This window comes from Artibeus jamaicensis, unplaced genomic scaffold (assembly GCF_021234435.1).
Source record: "Artibeus jamaicensis isolate MK-2021 breed Jamaican fruit bat unplaced genomic scaffold, CSHL_Jam_final contig_797, whole genome shotgun sequence".
NCBI classification, from domain to species: domain Eukaryota; kingdom Metazoa; phylum Chordata; class Mammalia; order Chiroptera; family Phyllostomidae; genus Artibeus; species Artibeus jamaicensis.
In genome coordinates, this window is record NW_026521977.1 from 5,710,476 (window position 1) to 5,730,330 (window position 19,855).

Below are 19,855 nucleotides of genomic sequence, written 5' to 3' on the forward strand. Positions count from 1 at the left end.
CTGGTTCCATCCATGCTATTGTGAAGGGTAGAAGCTCCTTCTTTCTTTATGCTGCATAGAATTCCATTGTGTAAAATGTACCATAGTTTTTTGATCCATTCATTTACCGAAGGGCACTTAGGTTGCTTTTAGTACTTGGCTATTGTAAATTGTGCTGCTGTGAACATTGGGGTTTACATGTATTTATTGAGTTAATATTCAGAACAATCCTGGGAGACAGGTACTACTATTATTCTTAACAGAGGACACAGGGCAATAGGTAGAGTTTTAATTAATTTCCTCAAGATTATACAGATAGTAATAGGGCATCAGTGTGGTTGTCTTAGCCAAAATGCTATTCTGTCTTTGCGTGAACAAAGCAAATGTCTCACCTTTTAGTTATGAGTTAAATAAATATACCATTGGTGAATCATTTTGGTTGTTAAGAATTCTGCAGTTTTATATCTATTATATGAATGTATGTTTTGGACTGGGTTGCTGGTTATTTCCATAGTTTTTATAATAATCACATTTTAGAGCTAGATTGGACATTTAATTAAACAATGACTGGGGTAAAATTTGAGAATCAGATAGACGTGTTTCCTAAATTGCATTTTTTTTCTTACATACTTTTTTTGGCTTACTGCTGTTGGCTGTGAAGTTTGGTTTCATATTTATTTGTGCTTATAACAATAAGCACTGTTTATTCTGTGAGTAATTTTATTAATCTTCAAGAGTTACCATTTCCAGAATGACAGAGAAGGCATGATCAATTTACACTTAAATACACTCTTGGATTCATGACATTCCATTTTGACAGTGATACAAAGCATGCTCATAGGCCTCATTGAAAAGGAATGTCAGGACTGTTTCTACAAATTTTTCATTTATATAACATACAAAGGTCTATCAACCTGCTTGCTATGAAGTTTATGATATATAAGTATGTCTTTCTTAGGTTAGTTATTAGTAATATGCTTGTAGCAAATAAAAGAGTACTAGGAATTTAAGTTTCAGAGCTATTTTAGTTTGTGTAAATAAATTTTTATGCTTCTGTGAAAGTTATTAACACTTAAACCTTGGGCCCTGGCTGGTATAGCTCAGTGGATTGAGCGCAGGTCTGCGAACCAGAGGATCGCAGTTCAATTCCCAGTCAGGGCACATGCCTGGGTTGCAAGCCAGTTCCCTGCAGGCCAGTCCCCAGCAGGGGATGCACTAGAGGCAACCATACATTGATGTTTCTCTCCCTCTCTCCTTCCCATCTAAAGATAAATAAATAAATATAAAAAAAAAAACAAAAAACTTAAACCTTAATGAAAATATTTTTACTGGTACAACTATAAAGAAATTGCAAGAGCCTAGATTTAGTTGATATGTCTTATGCAAAACTGTAAAGAATGCCAGAAGCAATGGGGAGGAGCTGAGAGGATGAGAGAAAAGGAAGAGGAAGATAATTCTTTAAGTGCCTATTGTATTCTAGAAAACTCAGCGATAGGGCTTTTACTTATATTATCTCATTTAATTCTCATGGAAGTCTTGCCAGGTAGGTATTATCATTTTCCTTTTACAGATGAGGATACTGATGTTGCAGAGGTTGTCTTGATCTCAGAGCCAGAATTCAAATCTAAAGGTAGTTGATACTCAAGCCCAATCTATATATTTGCTTCATGGAGTTGTTCTTGGGCCTTTTTATGCAGAAAATTATTCTGTCATACCAGAATTTCCATATTTAAATTTTTATTCACGTAGCTATCATATACATCAATATACTATACTTCTGTGTAAGGTTGCTGGTCATTTCAAATACGAATATGCTGACTCATTTGTCAGAATGATATAAAATAATTAAAGTAGAACTCTCACAATCATTGATGTTTTTTCAAAGCTCAGACAGCTTCTACAGCTTTGTGCTACATCGTGCTCACTGCCGCATTGAAGATATTCATGAACAACCCCATCTTCACCCTCACCCAGCTCATTTATCTTTTGTGGAAGTCTTTGCGTTAGAGAACTGTCCCTTATACCTCAGAGATATTTTCAGATAAAGGCAAGATCAGACATTTCTTGGAGATATTTTCCCTCGTATTTACCTTAGAATGACCAGCAGTAAATTCAGTATTGACTGATATGGATAAGTATGAAAGCATCTCAGTCCTTTTATTGATCAGATTCATAGCTCATTTGTTTTAGAAATGTTAAATAAAACGATAGTAATGTATTAATCTGATGAGTCTTTTGAAATTAATTTGAATATACTGACTTTTATGTTTATTCTTTTTTGCATTTTACAACATTGCAAAAGCTCATATTGTGCTTATTTTCTCAGTGACCTCCGACCAAAAACAATAGGGTTATGTCCTTGGTAGAATGTGGCTAGTTGTAGTTTCTTAAATTTTTTTTTTTAAAGATTTTTATTTATTTATCTTTAGAGGGGAAGGGAAGGAGAGAGGGAGAGAAACATCAATGTATGGTTGCCTTTCATGCGTCCCCTGCTGGGAGCTGGCCTGCAGGGAACCGGCCTGCAACCCAGGTATGTGCCCTGACTGGGAATCGAACCACGATTGTCTGGTTCGCAGGCCCGTGCTCAATCCACTGAGCTACACCAGCCAGGGCTGTTTCTTAAATTTTTATAATGAGGGATTTCACTTTAGTGAAAATAAGTCTCACATTTTCCACTGCTACCTTCTCTTACTTCATTTGATCCCATCTTGGTTGTAGAAATGTTACATAATAAAATACTAAGATTTGGTAATTTTTTATATTTTAACTTACAAGCAAAAAGTTTTGCTGAAACATTTGTAAGATCACATACTATGAGATAAATGATTCATATTAAAAAACTGATGGCTCTTTTAGAATTATACCATTGTATAAAATATATCTCCATATGTAAGTGCAGAATTTTGAGTATAAAATCATAATCTTACATTTTGTTGTGCACTAATGGAGTATTCAGATGCTTTATAACACAAGCATAATACATGATTAAAATGTTTAAATAAAATTTTAAACTGATATATAAATTAGAGTTCGTAGTTGCAAATAATAGAGAAATCAACTCTGGCTGTGTTCAGAATTGGAAAAAAAAGTTGACAGAATATTAAGAAGCTCACAAAATCACTGGGAAGGCTGGAAAGTGAGTCTCAAACAAGGCAGAAATAAGAGAAACTAGGCAGCAGGCAAAACCACAGCTAAAATAACAGCACAACATGAGTCTGTTGAGTATATGCATAGCTGCCACCAACACTCAATACTCGCCTCTTGTTGTAGGCCATGAAGGCCACCTGTGTCACGGCTGCCACTGTTCCCTCAGAACCTTGATGGTGCTGCCATTAGTTTTACCTGTCCCCAGAAAGGATTCTCTGATTGTTTTCCTCTGTTCCCCTCTGTTGCACCATTATCCCCTTATGTAAAGCCCTGGGTGGGTGTTTCTGAGTAGTTAATCTAAGACCATATGCTAATGTTGTAACTGCAAGAGTGGTTGGGTAGTGAATTTCTCCAATGTAGGAAAGGGATTCAGATGTTGGATGGCCAAACATGGACAGATACTATGTTCCCTATTACTACATCTAATTTCTTTTCATTCTTTTATGAATTATTTAACCTATGATTGCAAAAGTGAAAAAGGCATATGTATGCTCTAATTTTTATTATTTCCTTTCTTCAGCTAACTTTGGGCTGCTGTTGCTGTTTTCTAGTTTTTTAAGATGGTAACAGCTGCAAAGCAGGTTAGAAAGTGGAGGGATTGAGGAAAAAGGGAAAGGGACATAGACATGGACAACAATGTGGTGATTGCTGCAGGTGGAGGGTACAAGGGGGCTAAATGGTAATGGAAAAAGTACAAGAAAGATTACATTTTTAAAAGATGCAATGTTAGGTTATTTACTTCAGATGTTTCTTGTTTCTTGAGATAGGCCTATAATGATATAAACTTCCCTTGTATTACTACTTTCACTGCATCCCAGAAGTTTTGATATGTCATATTGTCATGCTCATTTGTCACCCTATATCTTTTGATCTCACCTTTTATGTATACTTTGACCCAGTCATTTTTTAGTAGGAGGTTGTTTAGTCTCCACATGTTTGTGAGGTTTTTTTTACTTCATTTTTGCAGTTGATTTCTAATTTCAAAGCATGTGGTCAGAAAACATGCTTGGTATGATTTCAGTCTTCTTTAATTTGTTGAGGCTAGTTTTTTGACCCAGCATATGGTCTGTCCTTGAGAATATTCTGTGTGCACTGGAGAAGAATGTATAATCTGATGTTCTAGTATGAAAGGCTCTGTAAAATATCAATTATGTTCATTTGGTCTAATGTGTTATTTAAGACTGATATTTCTTTATTGATTTTCTGTTTGGATGATTTTTCTTGAGATGTCAAAGAAGTATTTAGTCCCCTACTATGATTGTGTTTCTGTCAGTTTCTCCCTTTGGTTATTAGTTGCTTTATATATTTTGATGCTCCCTTATTGGGTGCCCTGACTGGGAATCAAACCAGCATCCTTTTAGGTCCACTGGCCAGTGTTCAATCCACTGAGCCACACCAGTCAGGGAGGAGATGCCACTTCTTGTTTTAACTTTGACAACATGTGAAGTAAAGCAGCTTGATGTTATTTGTGATTCAAATAACATTCATTGCCATCAAAATGACTTTAGCCACAGTATACAGTTTGCATTTAAGTATTATTATTCCTTGTAATTTTAGGCTGAATTAAGAAATATTATCATTATGAGCTAATTTCCAAAGTCATTCAGTATATAGTAACAATTAAAGGTGGTTCTTCTTATTCAGAAAATTTTTAATCTCAGCCCTGAGCTCAAAGTAATAACTTATATTGAGAAATGTTATGTCTTCTTGATGTAGTGTCCCTTTTATCATTGTTATGAAATGTTCTCATCTTTGTCTCTTGTTAGTTTTGTTATCTTGAAATCAATTTCGTTAGATAATAAGCATGGCTACACTTGCTTTCCTGTGGATGTTATTGGTTTGGAGAATCATTTTCCACCCTTTCACTTTGAGTCTGTCTTTACCTTTGCAGCTTACATGTGTTTCCTGAAGGAAGCATATGGTTGGGTTTTGTTTTTTGATGCAGTCTACTACTATGTGCCTTTTTATTGGTAAATTCAATCCATTTATACTTGAGGTAATTATTGATGTATGAGGGTTTCCTGTAATAGCCATTTTATCTTTTCTGTTCTGGTACCTTTGTGCCTCTAATGGTTCTTTTCCTTTGTGTTTCTTTTCTTTTCAAAGATTTTATTTATTTACTTTTAGAGAGAGGGAAGGGAGGGAGAAAGAACAGGAGAGAAATATCAATGTGTGGTTGCCTCTGGTGTGTTGCCCACTGGAGACCTGGCCCTCAACCCAGGCACGTGCCCTGACTGGGAGTCCAACCAGTGAGCCTTTGGTTCACAGATGGGTGCTCAACCCACTGAGCCACAACAGCCAGGGCTGTTTTTGAACTTTTTGTAATACAGTCAAAAAAGAAGTTTATAAATATGGAAATGGTCTATGAAATAAATTTTAAAGTTTCCTCATGGTCTTTATTGTTTTTCTTTGCTGCAGTGTTCAATCAATTGTTAAAATATTTAATAGGTAAAATGTACATAAAGCCTCAAATCATTACTTTTCTGGGAAAACTGAAGCAGGCACTGGAGATTTTTAAAATTCCATTTGATGTTAGTTGGGTAGATGATGTTTTGCTTTTGGAAGTTAGAAAATAAAAATTATAAAAAGTTTATTCAACACAAAATCTTATTGATTTATTTATTTTTGAACTAGATAGATTGTGAAAGCTTGTGTTTTAGTAACTTCCTATTTATGTTGTGGTAAATAGCATACAACTTCTTTTTTTTACAACAGTTTTTATAAACAAAGACAGACAAAGTAATATGGGTTGTGGGATGGGATGTGACTCAGGCAAAGATTTGAAAAAGCATTTTATGGCATAGAGGGATGGTTCACTTTTCATGAATTATTTGTTTTTATCTGAGTCGCATGGGTATTTATGAAAATTTTATTTTATTTTTTCCTTGATAATTTTATCATCTAATTCTATTGGCTAGTTTCTTTGACACTTTAGTTTTAATGTTAACTGTTCCTTAACTTTTTAAAAACAAACACAAGTCAAGGGAACTCATGATTAACATCAATAATAAAAAATAATGCTTACATGTATATTATCTCATTTGATCTGAAAAGCCTGAATACAAAGTACAATTATCAATACCATTTCATAGAGGACATTACTTTAAGAACTCTGCAGTTGGTCCTTTGGAAAAATGGACAGTGTTTGGAATGGGAGAAACCAGCCCCAACTTATATACTTTGTACATATGGGCTTTTGTATATGACAGTATTTGTGATCAATTTTCTAATTTTAGATCTCCTCATCCTTAATCACTATTTTTATTAATAACATCTTTTGTGTCTGCTTAGACTCTAACTCGCTAGGCATCGTTGACAGTGTACTTCTGTCCTCCCTTACACCCTCACAAACCAGGACACTGCAGTCTAGAAAAGACAATTTCTGTAATATTTCTACTATTATCTGTTATTACTTTGAGCTCAGGGCTGAGATTAAAAATTTTCTGAATAAGAAGAACCACCTTTAATTGTTACTATATACTGAATGACTTTGGAAATTAGCTCATAATGATAATATTTCTTAATTCAGCCTAAAATTACAAGGAATAATATGCTTAAATGCAAACTTTATACTGTGGCTAAAGTCATTTTGATGGCAATGAATGTTATTTGAATCACAAATAACATCAAGCTGCTTTACTTCACATGTTGTCAAAAGTTAAAACAAGAAGCGGCATCTCTTCCCTGACTGGTGTGGCTCAGTGGATTGAACACTGGCCAGTGGACCTAAAAGGTTTCTGGTTTGAGTCCCAGTCAGGGCACATGCCTGGGTTGTGAGCCAGGTCCCCAGCTGGGGGCATGTGAGAGGCAACCGATCACTGTATCTCTCACACATTGATGTTTATCTCCCGTTCTTTCTCCCTTCTTTCCCCTCTCTCTAAAAGTAAATAAATCACATCTTTTTTAAAAAGTCAGATCTTTTCTCACACAAATTTGTGGTAGGTATGTAACCTAGATGAAGGAATAGTTTTAGTAGTGTTTTTCAGAACTCAGTGCAAGGAAAGAATTTTCCATATTTTACATTCATTTAACTGTGCTGTCAATATACTTCCAAGTAACCTTCAGTTGGAATGGATTATCTGCAATATAATGACATGCTAATATGCAAATAACAAGGGAAGAATCTAATATAATTTTATAAATTCCTTTCAAATGGTGAATATGCTCCATTAAAATCAATGCTTGTGAGCTAGTATCAGTATTTGGGAATCTCATTACAGAGGAGTATTATAGATGAATGTTGATTTTGATGGTAGAGAACACCAGCTTTGAATCCCAATTAAATGAAATGCTATTCTCCTTTCATTTTCAATGAAAATTGAAATAATTCAGTTTTTCTTACTGGCAGATCTGTATTATAAAAATTTATACTTACTATTATTATAGTTATACTATTTATTTTGTCAACAGAACTGTAGAAATATATTTGTCTATTGTTACAGAAATGCCTATATATAGAAGCCTTGATTTTGCTTCTTGGTCTACAAGACCTGAAATATTTACTGCCTGGCCCTTTACTTTATTAAAGTCTGCCAATCCTGAGCTAAACAATTATTCATTTGTTTTTGTAGATCCCATCCTTATCAGACACAAAGAAGTAAAAATTTTTTGGTGGAGTTTCAATTATTAGCAGAGAAAAAATAATTCTACATGATTCCTTGGATAGACTTTAGGTGATCATTTAATCCAACTTACTCCAATTCCTTATTTTACAATGAAGAATTCAGTTTAGTGGAAGCCAGTCATTGGTAAAAATGAAAATAGAACTTTATTTATATGCATGTGTTAGGCTGAATGCTAAAGATGATAAAAGAAATGTAAGAAATTGTCCATATCGTCAAGGGAAATGATAATATAGTTGAGTAGTGTGTCAGGGTTCTAGCATAAAATAAATGGCGCAGTAAAATGGAGTAACTGAAAAACATTTGATAAAGGGCTGTTTATAAAAGTATGAAGAGAGTTAAGAAAAATAACCCTTATTGCCACTTGAGGCCTGAAGAGACAAAGGGTATATGAAGAAGCTGTAGGAGAGGAAAGCTATAGCTTTTCAGTAGAGGAATCCAGCTGCTGTCAACCTGTGCTGTTTGGGAAGGAGTCGATACCCCCGCCTGTAAATACCTTATTCTCTTCTGCTGTCTCATCTCCTGCTGATGCCTCCTATTGCCAGCCCCCATCTCCCACACCATCACCAAAAGCCAGCAATATATGGTAACACATTCAAAGTGTGAGCAATCTAGAAAATGTATTTTAGACAATAGCATATCAACACAGATAATTTTAAGAGCATTTTTGTATACAGTGCTTGACATTGTATCGAGTACATTATTAATTTATCTTTACGATAAACTTAATGGTGGTGCATTCTCTCCTACAACTGACATCTGGAACAAACGTAGCTCAGCCATGGTATTCTAAATTGGTAGACCACTTACTTCTTCCACTGCATCAAGTTGTTCTACTCTTTAATAGGAGCAGATCCTGTTGTAAGTGGCTAAGAACGCAAAGTCAGCAGGAGGCCATGTACTTAGAGCTAGGAAGGCAAATTGTGTATTGCAATTATTTATCATTTGAAAATTCATTATTTTTATATTTTTGTACATTGGCTTTTTCTATAGGATAAAAGAGACTTATATGGTAGATTCTTAGCATAATAATTAATGTGAATATTTCAATATTCACAATATTGTCCTTAAAATTAATGGACTTTGTAGTTAGAAAGACCACAGTTTGAATTCTGGGACTGCCACTCATTTGCCATGTAAACTTGGGCTAGTTATTCATACTTAGTCTATCTTAGCCATAGTTAACTATAAAAGTAAGGACCACCACAGGTCTTAAGTAGGATAAAGGCATAGAGTATGCTGTCAATAAATATTAGCTATTTTTAATAGTATTAGTAAACTCAATGAATAAAATTGCAAATTTACAAAATAAGACAAGTACTAGTTATAGTTAATTCATTCTACAGGTGTTTATTGACCAATCATTGTATGCTAGGCACTCACTTTGCTTCATGCTGGGATGATAAGGAACAAATCAGACCCTGTTCTCCTGGACGCTGAAGGTGCATAATTTGCATTTGATTTATATCAATGATTTTTGAATTAGTAAATAGTGCCTGTATCGACATACATGTTGCCAACCTAATGGCCTGTTTATCTATCCTCATTCACCATCACCATACCAAAAAAGGCTAGGTCAGTTTATTTTTTAATAGCTGTGCAGTCGATAATTAGCACAACTTATCACTATGCTAGACTCACTGATCTCAGGAAGACACTAGATTGTGTGCATTTGTCCCATAATGAATGAGCAGCCATTCATTGCGGGGGGGGGGGGGGCGGGACTGAAGTTAAAAATAGAAGTATTTTTTAAATTCTACCAATATATCGACCACTGACAGACTTCTGTATAACTATCTGGTTTCCTTTTCTATACCGTTTGGAGCTACTAATGGTAACTTTTCTGTGCAGCAATGTCAGAAAGTGTACTGTTTGGGAATATAACTTATTCCACACTGAACAGTAGGTAACTTTTTTTAGTTTAGACATATTGACTCTAAACAGACAACCAAATATTTCTCCAGAAAAATGGGTTTATTTTGTAACAACAGGGAATCACAGTTCAGGTTGTGTGGCCTAATGCACAAGTTCCTAGAAACAAAGGAGAGAAAACTCGTAAGAGGAAGTTGGGAGAACTAAACATTCTTCCTGTTGGGCTCTGTGGTGGATATAGGGCATGAGAGCTCCCCCTGCTGGCTCACTGATCTCATTTTAAACGGGATTTCTGTTTATTTTTACAGATAGGCTCTCTACAGGTTACTTGAGGCTTGCTTAATCCATGTCACATTATAACAGTTAATTTATTTGAAAAAAATTTCTACATTTTTACTATTTTATATATGGAAACACCGACATTGTAAAGGTTTTCTTATAATGTACTGTTAAATTCATCTCTATATTTAAATTTTATTGAAAAAAGTCATTTTTCTTATGCAAAGTGTAAAAATTTTAGTACTCTTACCCCCTCTCCATAAGTTTAGAATACTATGGTGATCCCTGGGAATCTGAATTTTTTAAATTGAGGTTCCCTTTTTTCATTTTCAAATCAGGTCACTTTGGGGCTAGTATCTATGTTTGCTTAATTTTAAGCTTGGTTACCATGACAAAACTCATTTACTCCACTACTGCCTAGCAGTGTCAAACACATACTGCTGGCAACTTGAATTTGCCTGTCTAATAAATATCCCGAATAAAAAATGGTAAATTTTTATTTGGAATAGAGAAAAAAAACTTTGTAAATGTATATTGATTTTATAATTTTTTCTTGGTTAATTAAAATGTACCTTGATGCTTTTGTAATTTTTTAAATATCAATATCTCAAATTTAATATTCAGTTCTAAAACGAAGGCAGGTAAGAGACTAGTAAGTGTATCTCTCTGCAGATTATGGGGCTGATGCGCTGCCTACTGTGCTAAGAGGGCACCATTGTATCTCTTTTAAATACTTAAAATTTTATCTATGGAAAGTTGTTTAACTTCACATAAAGTGATAAAATATTCTTAAATATGCCAGTGCTACTTTCCTGTATAGTCCTTTTTGTATGAAATGTCTTTTATTATTTGGAAATGTAGTCATTGGTAGAATCAGAGTTGTTTTTGGTCAAGAATCTTTACCATGTTAGCAATATGCTTTTTCCTATTGAATAACCTAATTTCTGCTTTTTTATAAAAGTAACAGCTACTGCAAAGAAAGTTGCAGTTCCTACTTTCAAAACTTTATTATTTAAATAATACTTTCTTTGTGGCCTTTAAGTATTTTTTCTACTGTTTTTGTTGTTTTGTTTTGTTTTGGCAGAGGGGAAGGAGAGAGAGAAGGAAACATGTGAGAGAGAAGCAATCACTGGTTCCTGAGCCATACCAGCCAGGGCTCTCTTCTGTTTTAAGAGGTCAGATACATTGACTGAGATTAAGTAAAACAAAGGAACTGGCTGGTCCTAGGGGCATACCTTCTACCTAACAAAGCAAATACAACATATATTTCTTCTCTAATTGCCCTTTTTAATTTATTGGGGGGGAGATAAGTTATACTTTAGATTTAAGAATAATAACACAACCAAAGCCAGACTTACTGATGTAATAACTTTAGAGGTGTGTACATTGAGGGTGAAAAAAACATGAAAATTCTCTGTTGTAAATCCCTTTGTTTACAAATTCTGGTGTTTTGTTATCTCTATGTCTGTCTTATGTGTTTACAAAAACACATGACCTTTGTATTCCTAAATAATATAATGGAGAGTGCCAATGGTATTTCACCATGGGCAGAGATTTTAAGTATATTTCATTATTAATTTTTAATCTCTGCCCCAAGAGGAGTACTTGAAGAGAGTTAAGAATACTCTTCTAGGAAAAGCTAGAAATCACCTAGAAGGGTTCAGGTCGAGGGTTTAGCTTTGATAACTCTCTGCAGTCTATACCCCTGCAGAGACCTTTGATCCACACCTGACCTTTGATCATTATTAGCACTACCAGGGCCAGCGATGTGCCCAGGACTATTCTGAATGGCTGAAGTTACCCGTCTTCAAACATCTCCAATCCATCTATGAACAAGGCTGGAAAGCCCCGTAGATAATATCTAAATATTGTTTGGGTCATGAATTTCAAAGACAAGGAATGGTGAGTGCAATCCCTTAACTTTAAGTCTCTGTCTTTTGGTGTCCTCAAATAGCTGACTCAATTGCAACTATAAATAAAATAAAGTAAAAACACCCTGGCTGGTGTAGCTCAGTGGCTTGAGCGAGGGCCTGTGAACCACACGATCGCGGTTCGAATCCCAGTCAGGGCACATGCCTGGGTTGCAGGCCAGTTCCCAGCAGGGGACACAGGAGAGGCAACCATACATTGATATTTCTCTCCTTCCCTTCTTCTCTAAAGATAAATAAATAAAATATTTTTAAAAATAAGTAAAAAAATAAAGTAAAACCTACTTTAAAAGGGGGAGGCACCCTTAATTCTGGCAAAATTATTTACTCAATATTATTACACTCAACCTTCATAGTCATCCTGTAAAATCAGGATTACTTTTTATATATAATGAATTTTAGGTTACCTGTTAAATGAATAAATGACTCCTTTTTAAAATTTCTATCTATTCACTACATCAGTCTAATTCGATCTAGATAATTCTGACTTTCTCTTATCATATTTTCATATTTTTGTCATACCAAGCCTGAACAATCCTGAATCACTTTCAACAACAGCCTCCAATAAATTCTCCCCTCTTATAATTATATCCACCTTATACAACAAAGTCAATCTTCAGAGCCATTTGTATCATCTTATTCTGTGACAAATAGACTATATTTGAGCTGAAGGGAATTTAGAACTCCACAATTCCAATATTCTCATTTGATTAAAAAAACAAGGACCTGAGTAATTAAATGATTTTCCTGCTCTTTCTTCTCTCTGCACCTAACCACTCAATTAAAAAGCTACCTGTAGGCAGACATTCACATGAAACAAAGGAATTACCTGTTTTAAGTGAGACAAGCCTCTTCAAAGAAAATATAAACATCTCTCTCTGAGATGCTTATAAAAGGTTTATACCTTTTATAATTCTAACAACTCATCTTTCCAAACTCACATCTGATTGTCTCCTCAATCAATCCCCCCTCAAAAATGGTGGGCGGTGGTTTGAGAAGGGAACATCTATCAAAAAAATAATGCTGGTTACCACTTTACATATCTGGTTTCAACACTATTTTATTTTCCTTGGTTCTTATGTTCTGTTTCCTTCTACTTAACCCCTGGCTGGTGTAGCTCAGTGGATTGAGGGTGTGGCCTGCGAACCAGAGGATCGCAGTTTGATTCCCAGTCAGGGCACATGCCTGGGTTGCAGGCTAGTTCCCAGCAGGGAACACACTAGAGGCAACCATACATTGATGTTTCTCTCCCTCTCTCCTTCCCCTCTAAAGATAAATAAAATTTTTTTAAAAAATTAAAAAGGGCAATCAGAGAAGAAATATATGTTGTATTGGCTTTGTTAGGTAGAAGGTATGCCCCTAGGACCAGCCAGTTCCTTTGTTTTACTTGAATGTCAGTCTGATTTGTGGATCTTTTACTTGTGTGAGCTTTAGCATTTGGAAACCTGGGCTCTGGCATCCGTCTACCTGAGTTATTGTAGGTATGGATGGGGTGTCTCAGGTTTTGTTTGTAAGGCTATCATTTTTGGTTCATCTCAAATCTCTCCACAAAGGACCCTGTCTTGTGATTTTCTGGTTTTCTTTCTAGACATGGAGTCAAGTTTGGATCATATTCCTGTTAGTGAAATGAGAAGGCTTTTTTTCTCTTTTGGTCTTATTCATAAGTCATGCTTAGAATTGTACAATATTTATCAGGATATTCCTCATGCAATTCTGAATTATTGAAGTGTTTCAGTGAGGTGTTTTAAATATTAGCTATTATAAATTTAATCTATTACTTACTTAAATTATACCTAAAATTATATTGTAATTTAAGAGGAAAGCATTTTATTTATTTGAGGTAAGAAGAAAATAGAAAAATATTTTTAAAGGTTTACAATCCCAATTTCTTGTTATTTTTGGCACTCTCATCTGAGAATATATATCTCTTGGTGAGAATGTAGAGTCTGCCACAGATGGAGGTAAAATTCTGCACATCCATAGGCCAGAGAAACTGTTTGAGGCCTGGGCCAAGACAGATATGCAGAAAAATAAAGGAGGTCTAGAAGAGAAACTTGAAAACATCTCAAAATAACAAGAAATTAAGTATACTGATAAAATGAAGGCAATTTCATATACTTAGAAAATGGTTCTCTGTGCTTGAATTCCCTTATCACACTAATTAGACCATTTAAAATGGTTCTTCAACTATTAAATGGTTCTTTACCTATTAAGGCTTAAAAAAAAAGGTAGGTGTTTGTGAAATTTCACAACATAAAATGATAAAAATCTTGTAAGAGCTAATGGATGAAAGTTTTATTTTTTTCAATACTTTTTAAAAATTATAATTGACATACAGTATTATATTGGTTTCAGCTATAGACTCCAGTGATTAAACATTATAAAGCTAATTGAAAATCCCTATAAATCTCCCACCCATCTGGCATCATAAAAAGTTATTAGGTTATTATTGATTATATTCCCTGTGCTGTACTTTACATCCCCATGACTATTCTGCAACTACCAATTTATACTTTAAATCTCTTCACTTTTTTCACCCATTCCCCCAACTCCCCTTGGGAAACCATTAAAATGTTCTATAAGTGTGTTTCTGTTCTGATTGTTTTTTTAAAAAATACTTTTAAAGAAGACCCTTTAGCGTTTTCATGTAATCCTGGTTTGGTGATGATGAACTCCTGTAGCTTTTTCTTGTCTGGGAAGCTCTTTATATTTCCTTTGATTCTAAATGATAGCTTTGCTGAGAGGAATAATTGTAGTCGTAAGTCTTTGCTTTTCATCATCTTGAATATTTCTTGACATTCCCTTCTGGCCAGAAAAGTTTCTGTTGACAAATCACCTGACAGTCTTACGGGAGCTCCCTTGTAGGTAATAACTTCTCGCTCTCTCTCTTCTGGCATCCACATAATGTGAATGTTGGTTCACGTGAGTGTTCCCAGAGGGTCCTTCCTCTGTCTTCATAGTTTTGTTTTGTTTTTTATTTTTTTCTGTTCTGATGGGTTTTTTTCCTTTTTTTTTCTTGTTTTGTTTTGTTTTGTTTTTGCTTCCTCATATACCATATTGCTAATTTGATTCTTGGCATCATTACTCTGTTGTTGATTCTCTGTAAATAATTTATTTTGGTTAGTATGTCCTTCATTTTTGACTATTCCTTTTTTATACTGTTGAGGTTCTCACTAAGTTCCCTGGGCATCCTTAAAGCATTGTTTTGAACTATATATCTCGTAGTTTGCTTGCCTCCATTTTGGTAGTTCTTTTTCTGGGGATTTCTCCTGTTCTTTCATGTGGGACATGTTTCTTTGTGTCTACATTTTGGCTGCTTCCCTGTGAGTTTTTATGTATTAGGTAGAGCTGCCATGCTTCCCAGACTTGGTAGAGTGGCCTTGTGTAGTAGGGTGTAAGGCCTGTGACACAGCCTACCTAGTCACCATGGCTAGACACTCCAGGCGCGCCTCTGTCTGGGCTGTGTGAACTGTCCTATTGTAGTTGAGCCTTGATTGCTCTTGGTTTCACTGGGAAGGATTGAACTCCCAGGCCATTTGGCAGAGGACCAGCTGTGACTACAGCAGAGGAGCTGCTGTGCAGGAGTTGATGCTGTGAAGCAGGACTTGATTCAGTGAGGCTTTGGTGCTCACCAAAGTGTTTGGTGCCCCTTGAGTGTTTCACTTGTGGAGGTAGGAAAGGAAGATTGTAATACAGCACGGTTTAAAGCTATCTACCGGATGCACTGGCTCTGGGGACTCCTGGGAGGTGCAAAGTCAGCCACTGCTTGTGCCCAGCCTGGGGCCACTTAGCAAGAGGTAGACGGTAGACATAGTCCAGATGCTGCTAGTTTGAGAAATTTTGGAAATTCCAAAGCATGAGGCAAGACAGACCATTCATATAGAAAAACTATTAGAAATGACATGGATGGGCCCGCTGGGTGTGTATGTGGGGAGGGCCTTCCCCCGCAGCTCTTATCCTGTTGCCAGGTAATCCAGTTTCTCCTCATATGTCCCTGGTTTCTCTCAAGCTGCTGTCTCAGCACCAGAGCTCAGAGTGAGTAAGTCTGTGTGCAGACCCTTTAAGAGAAATTGCCTGGGGCTCCAGGAGCCTCTGTCTCCCTTAGCCTCAATTCCTACTGGGTTTTACAGTCAGAAGTTATGGGGTCTTGTCTTCTTGGCACTGAAATGCCAGGCTGGGCTGTCTGGTGTGGGACTGGGACTCCTTGCTCTTCAAGGCACACCTCTACAGCCAAGATAGCCCTCGTCATTTTAAACCACCACACTTGTGTGTGGGACCAGCTTCTTTAGCACTTGCACCCCCTACCAGTCTCAGTGTGGCTTCTTTAAATCCCTAGTTGTAGGGCTTCCATTCGGTTAGCTTTCAGGTTTGGAATGATGGTTGTTCTGTAGTTCAGTTGTGTTTTTGATGTGGTTGTGGGAGAATTGAAGTACCACATTTACCTATGCCACCATCTTGACTAGAAGTCCTCTAATGCATAAAAATTTTAAATGCATATTAGTCCCTTGATAGGATATAAAGATTTAATTGCTACTTGTACAGGTTAAAGCTCTATTTCATACAGTATATGACTTCAGTATTTCATATTTCATATTCAGTATTTCAAAAGCAAAAAGGGGCATTTTTACATTGTCCCTTTAAATACATTGGAACCTCAGCTCTTGAACTTAATTTGCCCAGAAGGCTGTTTGAGAAGCAATTTGTTTGAAAACCAAATTTCCTTTTTTTGCTGGCTGAGTGATCATACGTTACTGATCATACAGGTATTAATAGGAAAGATTATCGTGTGGAGAACTGAAGTTTTGTAAGACAACTGAGACATTTTTGCCTGTGAACAACTTGATTGAGAATCAAATTTGAGTCAGAAGATGTTTGAGAACTGAGATTTGACTGTATCTTGTTTCTGGTTTTGAACTCTTGATAGTAGAAACCTAAACTTATATGTATATTTCAAGTGTTACTTTATAAGATCTGAATTACCCGTATAGCCTTACAAAATCACACCTGATGCAGCTTATTTCCTTTTGAATTTATTAAGAGACAGGAAGGAGAAATGAAGTTTATTGGACTTGCCTGGCATGTTCGAGGACCACCAAATAAACGAGCATTGCTAGATTAGTGTCACCTTAAAAAACAATTATAGGAGAGGAGTTGGAAAATTAGTAAATACCACTCTTTTGAGGAATTTTGCTGTAAAAGGGAGCAAAGAAATGAAATTGGCTGGATCTCAAAAAGGTGTACCTGTGAGATTTGGGATATTGCAGCATGATTATAATGTAGAGGGAGTGACTTAGTAGAGAGAGGAAATGATATAGGAGGGAGGGAGAGAATAGCCAGTGAAATATCCTAAGGTAGGCAGCGGGAGATTGGATCTAGTACATTTATAGAAATTTGGCCATTGACTCAGAGCTCAGAAAATTCATCTGTAGTATCAGAATGAAATGCAGAAAATATGGAATCATGTATTAAAGTATGATTTGATGATTTGATAAATAAAAACATACTTTTCATTTTTGAAAAGGTCTTATAAACTGCATACCTAATTATCCTTTTATTATAGGTAGAAGGGAATAAAATGGGAGGGAGATAAACCTGGATTTAAAGTCTAGTTCTGCAATAGACTAGCTGACATGTAATAAAATTGTTATAACATCCTAGTGATACTTAGGGCCTCAGGAAGAAGCAGAATTCACCCCCAGGTTGATTAAATAAAAAGATTTTCTAGAAAAGTCTGCTTTGAGAAGAGAAGCAGAATTGAGGATGAATAAGGTATGAAATGATTAGGCAACTATGGGAAGCTATTACTGCGCCTGGGGCTGAAGGAACAGGGTGGAACTGGTGTTTTCTGAGTACACAATGCTGTTTCCAGACTCATAGCTGAAGCTGTGAAGGGGAGACCATCTGTTAAGAGCTGTTGTCATGGAGGGGCACAGCTATTGCCAGAGACAATGATGTAGAGGCAGGGAAGCAGCAGAGAACTTGATCTCTCCCTTCTTCTTCTTCTTCTTTTTTTTAAGATTTTATTTATTTATTTTTAGAGGGGAAGGGAAGGAGAGAAGGAGAGAAATAACAATGTATGGTTGCCTCTCATGAGTCCCCTGCTGTGAACTGGCCTGCAACCCAGGCATGTGCACTGACTGGGAATCCAACCGCGATCTTGTGGTTCCTAGGCCCGCTCTCAGTCCACTGAGCTACACCAGCCAGGGCATCTCTCTCTTCTTAAAGTCCAATTTCTTGCTGTTGGCTTCCAACCTAAGGAGAAACCAACTGGATGAGAGCCTAGGGATGCAGATTATAGGGGTCAGCCTCCCTAGGATTGAGTGAAGGTCAAATAATAGAGCTTGGAGGCAAATGCAGAATAATTACTTAATCACTAAGCTTCAACTTCCCTGTATATAAAAAGGGGGTACTTGCAAAGTTGCTGTGATTTTACATGGCTGTCAAGCAACTGACACATTGCTAGTACATTGTGACTAAGAGGGGGTAGCATAACGGTTAGGAATCTTTAAAGCTTTGGAAGTAGGCACATCTGATTTTTTTTTTTTCAGAATTCATGTCAGATGGGTAATGTGCCGATGTCCAAAGTTTGTGGGAGGCATATGTCACACAAAATTGTGAACATCCAATCATCACACTTCAAATTTCATTTTTGTCTCTGTCTCTTACTAGTCGTATGACTTTGGGCAGATCATTTCAACTTTCTCACTTGCAGTTTTGTCATTGTAAAATGCAGAAATAAGTCTTGTCACAGTGAGTCCTAAGATTAAACGAGACAATATGTAGTGTCTACCACAGTGTCGATACATAGCATGCAGTCTAGTCACAAGCATCTTCATATTATTTGATTAATAAAAATAGTAAATGATTACAATAATCCTCACTTATCCATGTGGGATACATTCCAAGATCCCAGTGGATGCCGTGGATATTGCCAACCCTTGTATTTACTGTGTTTTCTTCTATACAGACATACCTGTGATAAGGTTTAATTTATAAATTAGGCATATTGAAGTTAGCAATAACATAATAGAAAAGTTAAACAATATATTTTAATCATTTGAATGTGGCATTAAGTGAAATAAGGGTTGCTTGAACACAAGCACTGCAATACTGGGACAGTCGACGTGACAGACAGGATGGCTACTAAGTGACTAAATGGTGGGAAACAGTTAAGTGTGGATAAGCAGGACAAAGGGATGATTTTATGTCCCTAGTGGGTCAGCATGAGATTTCGTCATGTTGTTTAGAAAAGTGTGCAGTTTAAAACTTAATGAATTATTTGTTTCTGGGATTTTCTATTTAATATTCTCAGATGATTGAAACCATGGACAAAGGGGGACTACTGCAGCTTTTGGAGTAATACTACTCTCCCAATCTCCCCCAAACCCCACCCCACCCCACCACTTTTGTTTTTTGTTTGTTTGTTTGTTTCTCAGTTTTTGGCTGGAGCTCTCCTTTGCCATAGAGGTCAAAATTACTATTTTTGCACTTCACAGTAGTAGGAAGTACTTTTTTAGTTTAACTTTGTGGCTGTTGATTTATGCTTTTGGTTTATATTAAAAAAACACACACACACAATCAAAGTTAAATGGGTTTTTTCATTGGGCCTGAGTTGGAAAGCAAAGGAATAGAAAAAGTTGGACATACTGAAATTCAGTATTTCATTAGCAAAGATTTGTATACAAAGCTCAAATAAAATGTCATCAAGAAATGAGAACAGCTCTGTAAGTCCGATTTGAAGACACATATATGTTTTTCTTTTTGACTGCATAGGGAACAATGAAATAAAACCTCATTGACGTAATTGAACCTGATAACATCGCCTGGTTGTACTGCTGATGTTTCACTGTGGTCTCAGTGGTTTTGTAGAGCTCCGTAAAGCATGTCGGACTTATAAACATTCAAACAGAAACTTTGATCAGGATTCAACTTCTAACCACAAAGAAAAGCTGAATTTATGTATAAAGGCTCAGTCTTGGGTTCACTTTATGAAATCAACTAAAAAATATTTTAATAGTGTATATACCT

At 36.0% G+C, this 19,855-nt stretch overlaps 1 protein-coding gene and 1 pseudogene across 2 annotated transcripts in view; one reads left to right on the forward strand and one right to left on the reverse strand.

The window, feature by feature from the left end:
* Nucleotides 1-19,855, forward strand: part of PDE3B (phosphodiesterase 3B) — a 150,392-nt gene that overhangs the window by 55,655 nt on the left and 74,882 nt on the right. The window lies entirely within an intron of this gene.
* Nucleotides 18,382-18,474, reverse strand: LOC119053126 (uncharacterized; annotated as a pseudogene).